Consider the following 16,295-nt stretch of genomic DNA (forward strand, 5'->3'; position numbering starts at 1 on the left):
TCTGCATCGATCGGAGACCTACCAGGGGAGACTATTGATGGAAGGGGTTATTAAGGCGCTACGCACCACTTAGGGGTTTTCGATTTGGGCGCCATCATTTCGATCGTTAGAGGTAGAAGGATGGCCTTACACCCTTAGAATGCAAGCTGGCAGCGAGTGACACCAATACAAGGGTTTCCATATCCACTTGGGACCGTTTGCCAATAGATAACAGTCCAGGTCAAAGACAATTGGACTTTTTTGGCGCGGGAGGATGTTTAAGCGATTTCACCGGATTTTCTCCAGCAGCCGCATCTTTGGAGCTAGCCCCATGAAACCCAGTCTGCCTGCGCATTTAACCTCTTCCGTCGTTACGTCACATGCTATGCAAATGGCCTGTTTGGACATCACGAGATTCTTTTCCGCCATTGCATCAGCATGTTACTTACCAAATGGTATATTTGGCCTCGACATGACTTTCTTCCGTGTCAGCAATTCGCAGCGCAACAGCAGGTGTCGATTTGCCGCCAACAACCAAATTTATAATAATAAACAAGTGTTATTATGTTGTGTACAAGAACACTTTCTAAGCAATGTGTAAACACGGAAGGGTCAAACATAGGTGACTTAAAGAATAGCATTACTTTTAATTTGGAGTAGTCAAAAAGCCTCTGAACAGAGCTAAAGTGTTCTAACCGAGAACACTTTATTTCGCGCGGTAATTACTTTAACTCGCTTATGAAATTAATTAGTAAAAATTATTAAAAAGAAAAAAAATAGAATATTGTGCTTAGAAATAAAAGGTTTGTTGAAGTGGAGTCGCGAGTGTTTTCTTTAACTTAATCCAAGCCAACCAAGTAAGTATTATTCCTAACCTTTTAGCGTTTTCTGTTTTAGTAGTGTTTGATTACCCTATCGTTCCGAAGTTAAGTTTCGGCAACCCGGAACGAGAGCAACCACGGTCCTCTAATTAAACATCCAGGAGCTAGTGCGCGAGCTTGGCCAACGCCCAAGCAGGGTAGTTCACTGGAAGAGGCCGTTTAGGAGAACGCTGAAACAATCATGCTCTATATTATAGCCTATATTACTGCAAAATTTCATGGTACTAGGATGAACTTAAGGGGGGTTTCTAACCAATTACAAAAAATTGTAGGAATATACTATTATTAACTTTATTTAAACATATATCGGCATGGAAGGTATTTCGGAGCCCAGGCACCATATAGTGGCAGCCTCCTGATTTTTTTCAGATTTTTCGGTTTGGTAGTTTCTGAGAATGGCCCCCTTAAAGAAGTGATCACTTTCAACCCCCCGCGCTCCCCACCCTTCCAACGAATGTCAAAACTAAGATCGGCCTTGAAAAGTACTAATCGATACCTTTAATTTGATACCCCACATGACTATATTTGATGAAAAAAAATTTTACACCCCCCTTTTGCATGTATGGGGACCCCCCCTTAAATTCAACGTAAAAGGATGTAATTCACTGTATGCGTGAGCGTTCACAGTTCCCACTTTTCTACCAAATTTGGTGTCAATCGCTATAACCGTCTCCGAGAAAAATGCGTGTGACGGACAGACAGACGGACAGACAGACAGACAGACAGACTGAGGAGGAACTTATGCAAATTTGCCGGAGAATTGGTGATAACAAAGCACCCGGTCTGGATACTGTTCCCAATAGAGCCCCTCGCTGTTAAGACCAGACCCGACTGGTTTATCAGCGTGTTTGAGACATGCATGATAGAAGGAATTTTCCCCGATCGGTGGAAGAGGCAAAAACTAGTTTTGCTCCCGAAGCCGAATAAACACCCAGGACACCCATCATCATACCGACCGATTTGCCTTATCGACACGGCAGGAAAGATGCTCGAAAGGGTCATCTACAACAGACTGCTCCCTATCATTGAATACAAGGATGGACTATCGGAGCGACAATTTGGATTTCGTCAAGCCCACTCAACGATCCACGCCGTAGACGTTATTTTGAAGCTGGCTCGAGATGCGATGTCGTCTAAAAAATGCTGTGCCGTAGTGACGTTGGACATCAAAAATGCGTTCAATTCCGCAAGCTGGGAGTGGATAAAAAGTTCACTGGCTAACACGGGTGTCCCTAGTTACTTGACTAAGCTCCTCAACAGTTACCTTTCGGAGAGGACACTGTGGTACGACACGGATGAGGGATCCAAGCAGTACACCGTCACCGCAGGAGTACCACAGGGCTCAGTGTTGGGTCCTCTCCTGTGGAACGTCATGTACAATGGGGTCCTTGTCCTTCCCGTGCCAAAGGAGGCCACGATAATCGGTTTCGCAGATGATCTAGCTGTGGTTGTCGTCGCGAAACAACCTGAAGACGTCGAAATGTACGCTAACGAAACCATTAGCGCCATAAAAGCGTGGCTGGAGATGGTTCAGCTTGACCTTGCGGAACAAAAGACGGAGGCGGTTTTGATTACCAATCGTAGGAAGAGGAATACGATTAATATTCGCGTTGGTGGTCACGTCATCACTTCGAAGCCGGTTATCAAATACCTGGGGGTGATGATTGACGCTAAGATCAATTTCAGGGGACATCTGGACTATGCCTGTGAGAAAGCGGCAAATACCAGCGTATCATTAGCGCGGATGATGCCTAACATTGGAGGTCCAAGGTACAGTCGCAGATTACTTGTAGCCGGAGTGGTTCGCACCACACTATTATACGCGGCACCAGTTTGGGAGAAAGCATTAGCGTGTGAGAGTAATCGTAGGAGAGTGAATATGACTTACCGCTTAGTGGCGCTAAGGGTGTGCAGCGCCTTCAGAACAATATCAGGCGAGGCAGTGTGTGTTATTGCGGGAATGATCCCGATAGACATTCTGGCAAGTGAGACACGCTGCCTGTACGAGGCAAGGAAGATTAATCCTCTTGAAAAGGATGCAGAATGCCGAAAGGCGGCAAGGCGAGAGTCGCTGGAAAAGTGACAGAAACGGTGGGATGACTCGCAGAGGGGCCGCTGGACCCACACTTTGATTCCCCGTATTGAAGAGTGGATCCAGCGACGACACGGTGAGATTAACTACCATCTGACGCAATTCCTGTCAGGACATGGTGGTTACAGGAAGTACCTGCACCAATTCAGGCTGGATGATTCTCCCTTGTGTCCTGAATGTGGTTGCACACCTGAGGACCCGGAGCATGTTATGTTCCACTGTCCACGATTTCTCTCAGAAAGAAGGAGTCTGGAAAACTCCCTGAAAACCACTCTAAGCCCGCAGAATATCGTCGGGGAAATGTTGAAATCGGAGGGAAACTGGTGTGCGGTGAACACCGCCATCAAACAAATACAAGAGGAACTGGCAAGAGCGGAGCGCGCAAGGAGGACGCGAAGAACGGAAGGCGTGGTCGCGTAAAGCGCAGTCCACCCCGCGAAGTAATGCTTTGCGGCGGTCCCGCGGGGAAGGAAAAAGGAGAAAGTGGGGGTGGTTTTAGTGGGTGAGAATCCCACACGCTGCTGCAACCTGGCGCGGTAGTGTCTTTCTAAGATTTCCACCTCCATCCATAAAAAAAAAAAAAAAAGACAGACGGACAGACAGACAGACAGACAGACAGAAGGTAAACCGATTTTAATAAGGTTTTGTGTTTAGACAAAACCTTAATAAAAACTTTAGACACGTACCTACATTATGAAAAATAAATAAATATTTTCCGATGCATACAACAGTTTTAATTGAGTTTTGAAAAAAGGAAGTTATGCCGCCGCATCCTGTAATACCGATACCTGATAAGGGTCAATATCAAATAAATTTTGAACAACAAACTATTGTAAAGATTAATGGAATAGCATATGACTATTATAATGAAAATCATGTAAAACATTTGAAGGCTAACCAATTATGTATATATGTAAACAGAGTCTGCAATAAAGAGAAAGTAGATAACAACAAAAGTAATCAAAGAAATAGAAACAGGATTAGTAATCACCATCAATGCTGTAATAAATTGGAACAGCACCAGTGACGAAAGAAAATACACTACAAGTTTTTATTCAATTTTAATAAGTGTACAATTGTAAAATGGGGCAGATATCAATGCTTAAATTGATATCTAGTCAACAATCCTTAAATTGTTGATGGCTGCCGGGATAGGTGCAATAATCCTCAAATTATTGTACGCTGGAGGAAGCAAGAAGAAACTACTGGTTTCACTTTTCCTTGGCTAGTCGCCCAGTTTATTACTATCACTTTGTTTTTATACAAGAAATCTTATAACTAAGCAATTTACAATTTACACATTTTTGTTTACATGACCATTTAGCAATTTACAATTTACACATTTTTGTTTACATGACCATTTAGCAATTTACAATTTACACATTTTTGTTTACATGACCTATTGATTCGTTTCTGGCACAAGCGCATGTTCAGCATTTTTAAGGTTTTGTGTAAACACAAAACCTTATTAAAATCGGTTTACCGTCTGTCTGCCTGTCTTTTTTTTTTTTTTTTTTTTTTTTTCAGGAGGTGGAAATCTTCAAAAGACACTGGTCTGGACACACCAGCGTGTGGGATTTTTACCCACTAAAACCACCCCCGACTCCCTCCCTGCCCCGCGGAACCACCATAAGGTATTACATCACGGGGCGGAGTCAGCTCACTCTAGCTTAATCCCATTTCTTCTATACGCGGCGCACGTGACCGCGTTTTTCTCCTTTCCTCTGCCTTTCGCAATTTATCTTGAATTGATGCGATCATGGAGTTGACCGTATCCCAATTCTCTTGATGTGCTAGCATTTTCGGCACCAGATTTTCTGGTACCAGCACCTCTCCTAGAGTCTCCTCTAGGTTCCTCCTTTCTTCCACAAATCTCGGACAGTGGAAGAATACATGCTCTGGGTCCTCTGGGACTCCATCGCAATTTGGACAGTCGGGTGAGGTCTCCAATTTAAACCTGTGAAGGTATTGGAGATATCCTCCATGTCCCGTGAGAAACTGGGTGAGATTATAATTAATCTCACCGTGTCGTCTCTCCAACCACTCCTTGATGGCAGGAATGAGCCTGTGAGTCCACCGACCCTTTCCCGAGCGTTCCCATCGCTCTTGCCATCTATTTATGGATCTCTCCCTCTCAGCCTTCTTCGTCTGCAATAAGGGAGAGATTGGCTTCGCATGGTATATATTCGCCATCTCATCTGCCAAGATGTCAATGGGCATCATTCCAGAGATGACGAATGCTGCATCATCTGAGACAGTCCTGAAGGCAGAGCATACCCTCAGAGCTGTCCTCCTGTAGACTGCATTCAGTTTGCTAGTGTTAACTGACATCCGCAACGCCTCGCTCCAAACTGGGGTCGCATAGAGCATGATTGAGGTCACCACCCTGGCTATAAGCAACCTAGAGGTATGCCGTGGCCCTCCCACGTTCGGCATCATCCTGGCCAGGGCCATACTGGCAGTGGATGATTTATCACAAACATACTGTACTTGTTGCTTATAGCTGAGCTTCCTGTCTATCACCACCCCCAAGTATTTGATGACCGGCTTGGAAGTGATGATATGATTCCCGACTCTAACACAGGCGTAATTTCTCTTCCGGCGCTTCGTGATGAGGACCGCTTCCGTTTTTTCCTCCGCAAGCGTCAGACCAGAGCTCTCCAACCAGCATTTGACAGCACTGATTGCCTCGCTTGAGTATAACTCAGCATCTTCGAGATGCTTTGCGACAACAACCAGTGCAATGTCGTCAGCGTAACCCACCACTGTGGCTTCCTCCGGAAGGGGAAGATTAAGTACATCGTTGTACATGATGTTCCACAGTAGTGGGCCCAATACGGAGCCCTGCGGGACACCCGCGGAAACGACGTACTCCTGCGGTCCGTCATCAGTGTCATACCAGAGCCTCCTTTCAGTTAAATAACTATCGACAATTGCGGCGAGGTAGGCGGGAATACCAACCTTCGCTAGGGATTTCCGGATTAGATTCCAATTGGCCGAATTGAATGCATTTTTCACATCCAGGGTTACTACCACGCAATATTTGCTGGTACTACCCTTTCCGTGGATTGCACCTTCGGCCAAGCCAGTAACCAATTTGATGGCATCAATGGTTGATCTGGCTTTACGGAACCCATACTGCCGATCTGAAAGGCCGCCTTGGCTCTCAGCTACAGGGAGTAATCTATTATAGATTACCCGCTCTAGCATTTTCCCCACCGTGTCCAAAAGACATATGGGTCGGTATGAGGATGGTTCACCTGGTGGCTTACCAGGCTTAGGCAGAAGCACCAACTTCTGCCGCTTCCATACCGCTGGAAATATTCCCTCGGACATGCACGCTTCGAACAACTCAGCAAACATGTCCGGCCTGGATTTCACGGCAAGCTTAAGGGCCTTATTCGGTATTCCGTCCAGACCCGGTGCTTTATCGTCTCCTAATCTGCCGCAGATCTCCAGGAGCTCGTCTCTGGTGACTGGCGGGATTGCCGTCACATTCAGAGGTGGTTGGAATGTGTCGGTGTTCTCCTCTTGCTGGGGGAATAACCCCTGGATGATTTTCAACAAGAGGGCGGGGCACGTGATCTGTGGAGACGAACGGCCTCTAAATCGTCCCATCACGATTCCATAAGCTCTCCCCCACGGATTTACGTCCGCTTCTGAGCAGAGCTCCCTAAAGCATTTCCTCTTGCTTCGCTGGATGGCGAGCTTGAGGGTTTTGCGGGCTGCCTTGTAGGCGCACTCTTTCTGCCCTTGATCGATTCTACCTACCGCCCTCTGAGCCGCTCTTCTCGCTCGGTGGCAGGCTGATCGAAGGCCGGTCAGTTCATCATTCCACCAGTAGTTTGGTCTTCTACGGGGGAATGCGCACCTCCTAGGCATGGACGCATCACTTGCTTTGGCGATGCATTGAGCCAGATGGACAGCTCTTTCCGTAGAGGCGCCTGCTATATCAGGTTGATCCAACCACACCTCTAAGAAGCTCTGCTCATCCAAAGATTTTGCAAACCAGCCTGAAATCTTTTTCGGTTTCGGTCATGATAGCTCTTTGCCCTGAGGTTCGACACATGTCTCAAAGAAAACTGCCTGGTGATCGTTGTGGGTGTAGCGTTTGCTGACGCACCAGGACATACCACGCGCCAACGAAGGGCTGACAAAGGTCAGGTCTACAACCGAGCCTGATCCTCCTTTCTGGAAGGTGTTTACAGCACCTTCGTTAGCCAAAACTATGTCCATCTGCGCAAAAGCTTCTAATAAACTGCGCCCCCTAGCATTTGATTCCCTACTACCCCACTCTAGGGCCCAAGCATTGAAATCACCAGCAATCACCTTTGGACTTCGTCCCTTCGCGTTGAGAACAAGATTATCAAGTATTTGCTCGAATTCAGACAGTGTCAAACTTGGCGGGGCGTAGCAGCTGTATACATATACACCACTTATTTTCGCCCACACGAAGCCACTGCCTGCCTGACTTGCAGTACATTGTATGGCCAGTCGACCGCAAGCCCATATCGCCGCTCCACCAGTCGAATCTTTGACCCATACGCCACCGTGACGGTGTCTATACGGTTCGCTTATGATGGCGATTTCCATCTCAGATTCGAACGTGGCCTGTTCAAGTAAATCCTGAGCGACCCTGCAATGATTCAGGTTTATTTGAATAAACCTCATTTTCTCATTGCAGTGAGCGCCTTCCTAAATTCTGGACATTTACCACTCCCGGCAATATGCCGGTTATCCTGTCCCTCTTTTACTTCGCACAATAGGCACTTGGGGTCCCTATTGCACTCTCTGGCAATATGGCCTTTCTCCCCACACCTTCTGCATCGATCGGATCGATCAATGCTGCTGGTGCATGCCTTCGCGAAGTGTCCAAACATGAGGCATTTAAAGCATCTCTTCAGTGAAATTTGTTCCCTTAAACGGCAGACAACCCATCCAATCCGAACCCTTTCGGCAGCCAATAACATCTGTGCTGCCTCCGCTGGTACTCGTATTGTGGCTGTTTGAGTACCACCATAGGCTTTTCGTAAGCCCACAATAGACTCCTCGGTGAGTTCTTTCAACTTGAATTGCTCTTTCAGAGCAATACAAATTTCTTCTTTCGATGTTACTTCATCGAGATCCTTACATTGAAGGTAGATCTCATGTTTTTGGGCACGCACTGCGGCATTCTCCCCAAGTGAGTTTTTCACTTGAGTGCGAAAGTCATCAGTTTTGCCCACGCTGGATCTTTTCAGCTCGAACATGAGATCCCCTTTCTGGGTTCTTCGGATTCGGTTTACATTTCCGCTCAGATCTTTTAGGTCGGGATCCGCTTTGACCTTTTTGAGTATCTCCGCGTAGGACAGATTGCCCTTACTGGAGATAACAATTACATCTGGACGAGTTCGCACTTTTGCCTTTCGTTCCGCTTTTTTGTTGGTAACTTTAGTCCATCCATCATTTTCGCTGGTCTTAGGCTTCGCAACGCTGGTCGAGTTTCCTAGATTCGCTGTACGGTTTCCTCCTTCTGACTTGTTGGTGTTGGTTTTCCGGATGTCCTGTCCGCCTTTTTTTCTCTTAGGCGCCTGCTGATTACTTAAAGGATCCCCCTCTTTTTCACGTACTCGTTTATTTCGCTGGGATTCGATGGTAGTACGGTTAGGCGTCACTTGGGTCGCTTGTGATACTGTTGGCACAGCGGGGTTCGGCGTGTTCTTATTATTCTTTTCCTCCATCTGTGATCTATTATAGAGAACTCTAATAGCCCTCACCATATTCTTTATGGCTTGGTGCACGTTGTGCTTGTCCTTGATAAACTCGGACAGCTCAACTATTTTTGCCCCAAGCTGGGTGAAGGGTAATTCCTCCGGATCGGGACTCTGCTCCCTATAAGTCCCGGCAGGGTTACTCCTTTTACATGGTCCTTCACTTTTGGCCTGTACTTTATCCTTCATCGTCTTTGGCATTGGTGGAGATCTCAAAGTTGATGAGCTTCTTTTGAATGGATCTCTTCCTTGTTCCTGGAGCACCTCCTGCTGTCGAGCATCTTGAACATGTGCGGTGGGTGTTGTCACTGTTTTTGTTGTCCAAAAAGCTGCTTTTAGTTCATCTTTGTTTGGTCTTGTTATTGGTGTTCTCGGTAAAGTCGTACTTCGCTTGAATACTTCCTTCTCCAGATCCAAATCACTTGTAGCATTATATGCCAAGGTGGCCAAGTTGTCCACCACCGAGGCACTGCGGTCGAGGGATATCGACGACCGGGAGCCCGCTTGCTCACTCCCAAAAGCCGCCGGTACTGGGGTTCCGAGCCCCTGCACCGTAAGTTTCCTCCTTCTCTCGTCTTCCATGGTGGTTTTATGTTCTGGGTATCCTTCCCATAGCCATTTTGGTCCGCGCACCAGAGATGAGCAAACACTAGCCCATGCACAATCAAAAAAGAAAAGTGCATGAACACATATTTACACATCAATAGGTATGCCCCTATCCGCCAGCTGGGGTCGCGCCTGATGGGAGATCTGGCCACTCCTCACAGGTCTGTCTGTCTGTCTGTCCGTCTGTCTGTCTTTTTTTTTTTTTTTTTTCGGCGTTGGAAGGTGGAAAGGTTCAAAACCTACTGCTGGCTCCTGCCACACAGTTATGTGAGACTTCTACTCACTAAAACCACCTCCTTCTCATTCCACTCTCCCCACGGAACTCCTATCAAGTATTGCATCGCGGGGCTGGATCAGCTTTTAACTGCGGCTCATTATGGTTCTCTCCCTTCCTTGTTTTCGTCGTAGTTCTTCCTGCCTAAGCTGTTGGTGAATAGCTTGCAGTTCCCTTACAACCTGGTTCCAGGCATCCGTTGACTCCAGCATAAACTCCACAATGTTTTCGGGTGTTAAACGCCTGTCTGCGACCGCTTCCATTCTTGCTCGGTGCGCGGTGCACCTGGGGCAATCAAATATGACATGCTCCGCATTCTCAGCCACGTTACCACATCTTGGGCAGCATGGTGATTCGTCGTGACCAAATCGATGTAAATAGGCACGATAACCTCCATGTCCACTCAAGAATTGTGTTAACTCGTGGCTTAATTCCCCATGGTTTCGTTCAAACCATCTCCGAATATCCGGAATGATGCGGTATGTCCAACGACCAGTTTGGGACTCGTCCCATCGCTGTTGCCACCGTTCGATAGATTCCACCGTGCCAGCTGCCGTCGAAATGCGCTAGACTCTCCAGCTGCATACGTTTTGTCGTAGAGTCGCCGACTTTCCTTCGCCAAGATGTCTATGGGGAGCATCCCTGCTAGTACATATGCCGCTTCTCCTGATGTTGTCCGATATGCACTGCATACCCGGAGTGCACTTAATCGATATGCCATTCCCAATTTTCGGCAGTTCACTTTGTTATTCAGAGCAGTTGCCCAAACTGGAGCTGCGTAGAGTAGCACGGAGCTGACTACCCTGGAGAGCAGAAGACGTCGACTTTGTCTTGGCCCACCAATGTTCGGTAGTATCATCGAGATCGTTGTAGCGATGGAAGACGCTTTAGTTGCGGCGTACTCAATGTGTCTTTTGAAGTTGAGTCTTCTGTCAATAATTACTCCCAAGTATTTGAGCGATGGTTGGGAGTAAATTGTTTTTCCGCCAACTTTGATTTTCACAGTTGTGTTCTTTCTTCTCTTGCTAATGAGAACTACTTCTGGTTTATGCTCGGCAAGTGAAAGGCCAGAATTTCTCAACCAGGAATTGATCTCCCATATCGCTTCATTTGCATAGATCTCGATCTCGTCTTGGTGCTTTGCGACCACCGTTATTCCGATATCATCGGCGAAGCCAATAGTTGTCACGTTGTCCGGTAGGCGTAGCGTCAACACTCCATCGTACATAACTAGCCACAGCAAGGGACCCAGGACAGAACCCTGTGGCACTCCGCAAGTTGTCGGGAATATTTTTAGCCCATCGTCCGAGTCGCAGTAAAGTCTTCTCCCAAAGAGAAACTCGACCACAATGCGTACAATGTACTTCGGGGCTTGTATCTTTTCGAGTGCCTCGATGATTTTATTCCATTTTGCACTATTGAACGCATTTTTTACGTCGAGGGTTATTACTGGTGGTCAAAGGGTAGTATAGGTCCCGGGGCGAAACGTGGATTGGTACCCACGATGGAGCATAAAACCTGGGAAATGCCTGCTGAACCAACACCAACAGCTCTACTACCAAACCCTATCTCCACCTCCACGTGGTGACCGCTGGGAGCTCTTTCTTAACGAAAAGCTGCAGACGGAGAAGGATGAAGGCGAGTCTCCCGCGCCTAAAAACGGGACAAATTGTACCAACTGGTCCTCCAGGTTGGGGGTTGGGTAGGGCTGACAACCCTACACGGAAAACAACCGTTACGAAGCCACAACAGGAGCCTCGGATAGGACGGATATTAAAACGACGGACCCGGCAACGACAAAGGAACAACGATTTGCGCATTTTCTCATGGAACGTGCGCTCCCTGTACAGAGATGAAGCTGATAAGCAGCTAGCCGATACCCTGTCCCAATATAGGGCTGATGTAACAGCGTTGCAAGAGATGCGATGGACAGGGACCGGTTTCCTGGAGAAGAGCCACTACACCATATATTATAGCGGCCATCCAGTAAACCATGTGCTCGGAGTAGGTTTCTTAGTCAGCCAAAAAATGAAACCTGCTGTTATCGGCTTTGAAAGTATAAGCGAACGGCTATGCACTCTGCGCTTGCGAGGCAAGTTTAGAAATATAAGTCTCATAAACGTTCACGCCCCTACAGAGGAGACTGCAGAGTCGGAGAAGGATACCTTCTACGAGGCAGTAGAAAGAGCCCTCGAAGCCTGTCCCAGATATGATATCAAAATCATACTTGGGGATTTCAACAGCCAAGTAGGGAAGGAGCCCGTATTCAGGCGATACGTTGGCTCCCATAGCTTACACGAAAAAACAAATGATAACGGACTGCGGACTATTCAATTAGCAGGGTCACACGAAATGGTTGCTGGAAGTACCTGGTTTGCGCGGAAAGCGGTCCATAAACATACGTGGGCCTCTCCAGACGGGACCACTTTCAACCAAATTGACCACGTGTTGATCGAACGCCGCCACCTCTCAGCCTTGATGAATGTCAGAACATATAGGGGGGCCAATATAGACTCGGATCACTATCTCGTTGGCATGGTGCTCCGAGCTCGAATAACAATACCACCTAGAATCCCCTCTGACAATCAGGTGAGAGTGAACACTGAAGCCATCCACAACACAACCCTCCGCGACACCTATAAGAGGGAAATGGATGCCGCAATAACCGCAGTCAATAGAGGACCTGGAGATGAAGCATCAACTAATGATCTTCACAACCACCTGAAGAACGTTATCATGGATACGGCCACAAATATACTTGGCCCCAGCCGCAAAAGGAGTCGGAACGGCTGGTTTGACGATGAATGTAAGCTAGCAACGGAACGGAAGAATGCCGCATACCGAGTAATGTTGCATTCTCAAAGAACGCGGGCACGCGCAGAGACTTATCACGAACTCCGTCGAGCGGAGAAGCGACTTCACAGACGGAAAAAGGAAGCCTGGGAGAACCAACAAGTCTGTGAACTAGAAAAGTACAGGGAGCAACCGCACCAGGCGCGGAAGTTTTACCAACAAGTCAGCAGGATGAAGCCTTATACACCTCGATGCTCATCCTGCCGAGACAAAGAGGGAAATCTGATTTCCGACAGAATGGGCATATTAGAGCGATGGGTTGAGTACTTTGATGAACTACTGAACAACCAGAACATCGGCGAGTTGGAGGTCCCGCCAACTGAAGACGACGGACAAATACTGCCACCACCAAGTTTAGGAGAAACAGTCCGTGCAATTCATCGGCTAAAAAATCATAAGTCGCCAGGAGCCGATGGAATTACAGCCGAATTGGTTAAATATGGAGGCGACCAGTTACACCAAGTGGTTCATCAACTTGTGCTCAAGGTATGGGACAGCGAATCAATGCCTGACGATTGGCAGCGAGGCATAATCTGTCTCATACATAAAAAGGGAGATATCACACAGTGCAGCAATTATAGAGGTATCACGTTGCTGAGTACCATCTATAAGATATTCTCCACTATCTTGCTAGGCCGGATAGCCCCATACGCCCAGAACATCATTGGCCCATACCAAAGAGGCTTCACTCCAGGCAAATCAGCAACAGATCAGATTTTCTCTCTGCGGCAGGCGATGGAAAAACTGTTGGAATATGGACAACAGTTGCACCATCTGTTCATCGACTTTAAAGCCGCCTATGATAGCATAGCCAGGGTAAAACTGTACACTGCCATGAGAGAATTCGGTATCCCGACGAAATTAATAAGACTGACTAGGCTGACCCTGACCAATGTGCGAGGCCAGATAAAAGCAGCAGGATCACTCTCAAGACCATTCGACATCAACAACGGTCTACGACAAGGGGATGCGCTATCATGCGTCCTCTTTAACCTGGCCCTCGAGAAGGTGATCCGTGATGCTGAGGTGAATGCAAGAGGTACGATCCTCTTCAAGTCCACCCAACTACTGGCCTATGCTGACGATATCGACATCATGGGAAGAACCACCCGAGACGTTCAAACTGCCTTCATCCAGATCGAGCAGGCGGCGCGAGATCTTGGGCTGCACATCAATGAAGGCAAGACAAAATACATGGTGGCAACGTCAGCACCGAAGACGAATCAACCAACAACATCAAACCGCACTGGTCAAACACAAGCACGAACAAGAATAAGGATAGGGGAATACAACTTTGAGACCGTTGACAATTTCTCCTATCTAGGGTCGAAAATCACAACCGATAACAACTACGATGAGGAAATCCGCGCACGGTTGTTGTCAGCCAACAGAGCCTACTTCAGCTTACAAAGACTGTTCCGCTCGAAACGTCTCACCATAGGGTCAAAGCTCTTACTGTACAAGACTATGATCTTGCCAGTCCTCATGTATTCCTCGGAAACTTGGGTTCTTAGCAAGAAAAATTGCGAACTCTTGGCCGCGTTCGAGAGAAGAATCCTCCGAAGAATTTTTGGCCCCCTACATGAGGATGGACGATTCCGTAGCCTACACAATGACGAAATCTACGAGCGATACCATGACCGTACGGTTGTGGATAAAATCCGGCTCAATAGGTTACGGTGGGCGGGTCACTTAATCCGTATGGATGAAGATGATCCCACCCGGAAAGTCTATAAGGGCAATATCTATGGTAGGAAAAGAAGACGAGGCAGACCCTGCCTAAGATGGAGCGATGGCGTGGGCCAGGACGCCAGACAGCTTTTAGGGATATCGAATTGGTGGACCTCGGCGCAAAACCGGGATGTCTGGAGTTCCTTACTAAGGCAGGCCTAGACCGGATACCGGTTGTTGCGCCGTTGATGATGATGTTATTACTGCACAGCATTTTCCTTCTTCTATTGCAGCCTGAGCCAAGCCAGTCAGCACGCTGATTGCGTCGACAGTTGATTTTGCCTTACGAAATCCGAGTTGTTTGTCGGAAAGGCCTCCTTCCTTTTCCGCAACAGCGAGCAGCCTGTTGTATAATACTCGTTCAAATAGTTTACCAATGGTATTGACCAAACATATCGGTCGATATGAGGAGGGGTCTCCCAATGGTTTACCTGGCTTCGGAATAAGTATCAACTTTTGCAGCTTCCATTGCTCGGGGAATTCTCCTTCTCTGAGGCATGCCGTAAAAACTTTAGCAAACATACCTGGTGCTGACCTGGCTGCCACTTTCAGGGCGATATTCGGGATTCCATCTGGCCCTGGGGTCTTATTTTCAGCCAATTTACTTGCTGCATCAAAAATTTCCTCTTCTACCACTTCAGGGATTTCGTCGGGGTTTACATGCACTTTAGGCAGATTTGTGTAGTTCACATCCTCTGGGAAGAGAGTGTCCACTATGTTTTGTAGTAATTTTGGACAGGTAATCGGTGGGGAGCGCTTGCCTTTCAGTGATGACATTACAGACCTGTAGGCGCCACCCCATGGATCAGAATCAGCTTCGGTACACATCCGCTTGAAATGTTCGGATTTGCTCTTCGTGATAGCTACTTGCAATTTTTTCCTCGCGTTCTTGTATTGCATGTGCAGCTCAACGAATTCAGGTTGATTTCTTCTACGCTGGGAGCATCTCCTAGCTCTGAGGCAGTTTTTCCGACATTCCTCAATTTCTGAATTCCACCAGAAATTGGGATTTCGTCTTCGGAAAGCGCTACGCCGTGGCATAGAGGCATCGCATGCTCGCTGCAATTTTTCCGCGGCCTGTAAAGCTTTTTCTTGTGCGCTTCCCGATACTAATGTGTCATCTAGAAGTACCTCCTTGAACATTTCTTCATCGAATTTGTTAGTTACCCAGCTCATCGTTATTCTTTTTTGTGGCTTCATGTAATTCCTACGCGAGGTTTGGAAGACAATAGCCTGATGATCGCTGTGTGTGTACTCTTCGCTAACATGCCACTGCAAGTCTTTGATAAGGGTGTCACTGACGAAAGTGAGGTCTACTACCGATTGTAATTCTCCCCTCCGGTATGTGTTGGCTCCCCCAGAGTTCGCAAGTACGACATTTAGACGCGAGAATGCCTCTAGCAGTATTTGCCCCCTTGCATTTGTTTTTCTGCTTCCCCATTCTTCTGCCCATGAGTTGAAATCACCGGCAATTATTTTGGGATTATAGCGCCTGGCGTCAAAAGATAGTTTCTCAAGCAACAAAGTGAATTCCTCCAGCGTAAGGCTCGGGGCTGCGTAACAACTATAGATGTATATACCTCCTATTTTGGCACGTGCAAATCCGTTCTCTGGATGTTTTTTTTACATCTTCTATAGCACGACTTCCGCAGCTCCATATCGCGGCTTTGCTGTTTTTGTCAGCTACCCATACTCCGCTATGAAGATTTTCATATTGTTCGCATACAATAGCTACGTCGACATTATTTTCAAACACGCTCTGGGAGAGCAGGTCTTGGGCCGCTCGACAGTGGTTCAGATTTAGTTGCATAAACTTCATTTGTGCCGTCTGTCTGTCTGTCTGTCTGTCTGTCTGTCTGTCCGTCACACGCATTTTTCTCGGAGACGGTTATAACGATTGACACCAAATTTGGTAGAAAGGTGGGAACTGTGAACGCTCACGCATGCAGTGAATTACATCCTTTTACATCGAATTTAAGGGGGGTCCGCATACATGCAAAAGGGGGGTGTAAAATTTTTTTTCATCAAATATAGTCATGTGGGGTATCAAATGAAAAGCCTCGATTAGTACTTTTCAAAGCCGATCTTAGTTTTGACATTCGTTGGAAGGGTGGGGAGCGCGGGGGGTT

The sequence above is a fragment of the Hermetia illucens genome, chromosome 6 (assembly GCF_905115235.1).
Source record: "Hermetia illucens chromosome 6, iHerIll2.2.curated.20191125, whole genome shotgun sequence".
Taxonomy (NCBI): domain Eukaryota; kingdom Metazoa; phylum Arthropoda; class Insecta; order Diptera; family Stratiomyidae; genus Hermetia; species Hermetia illucens.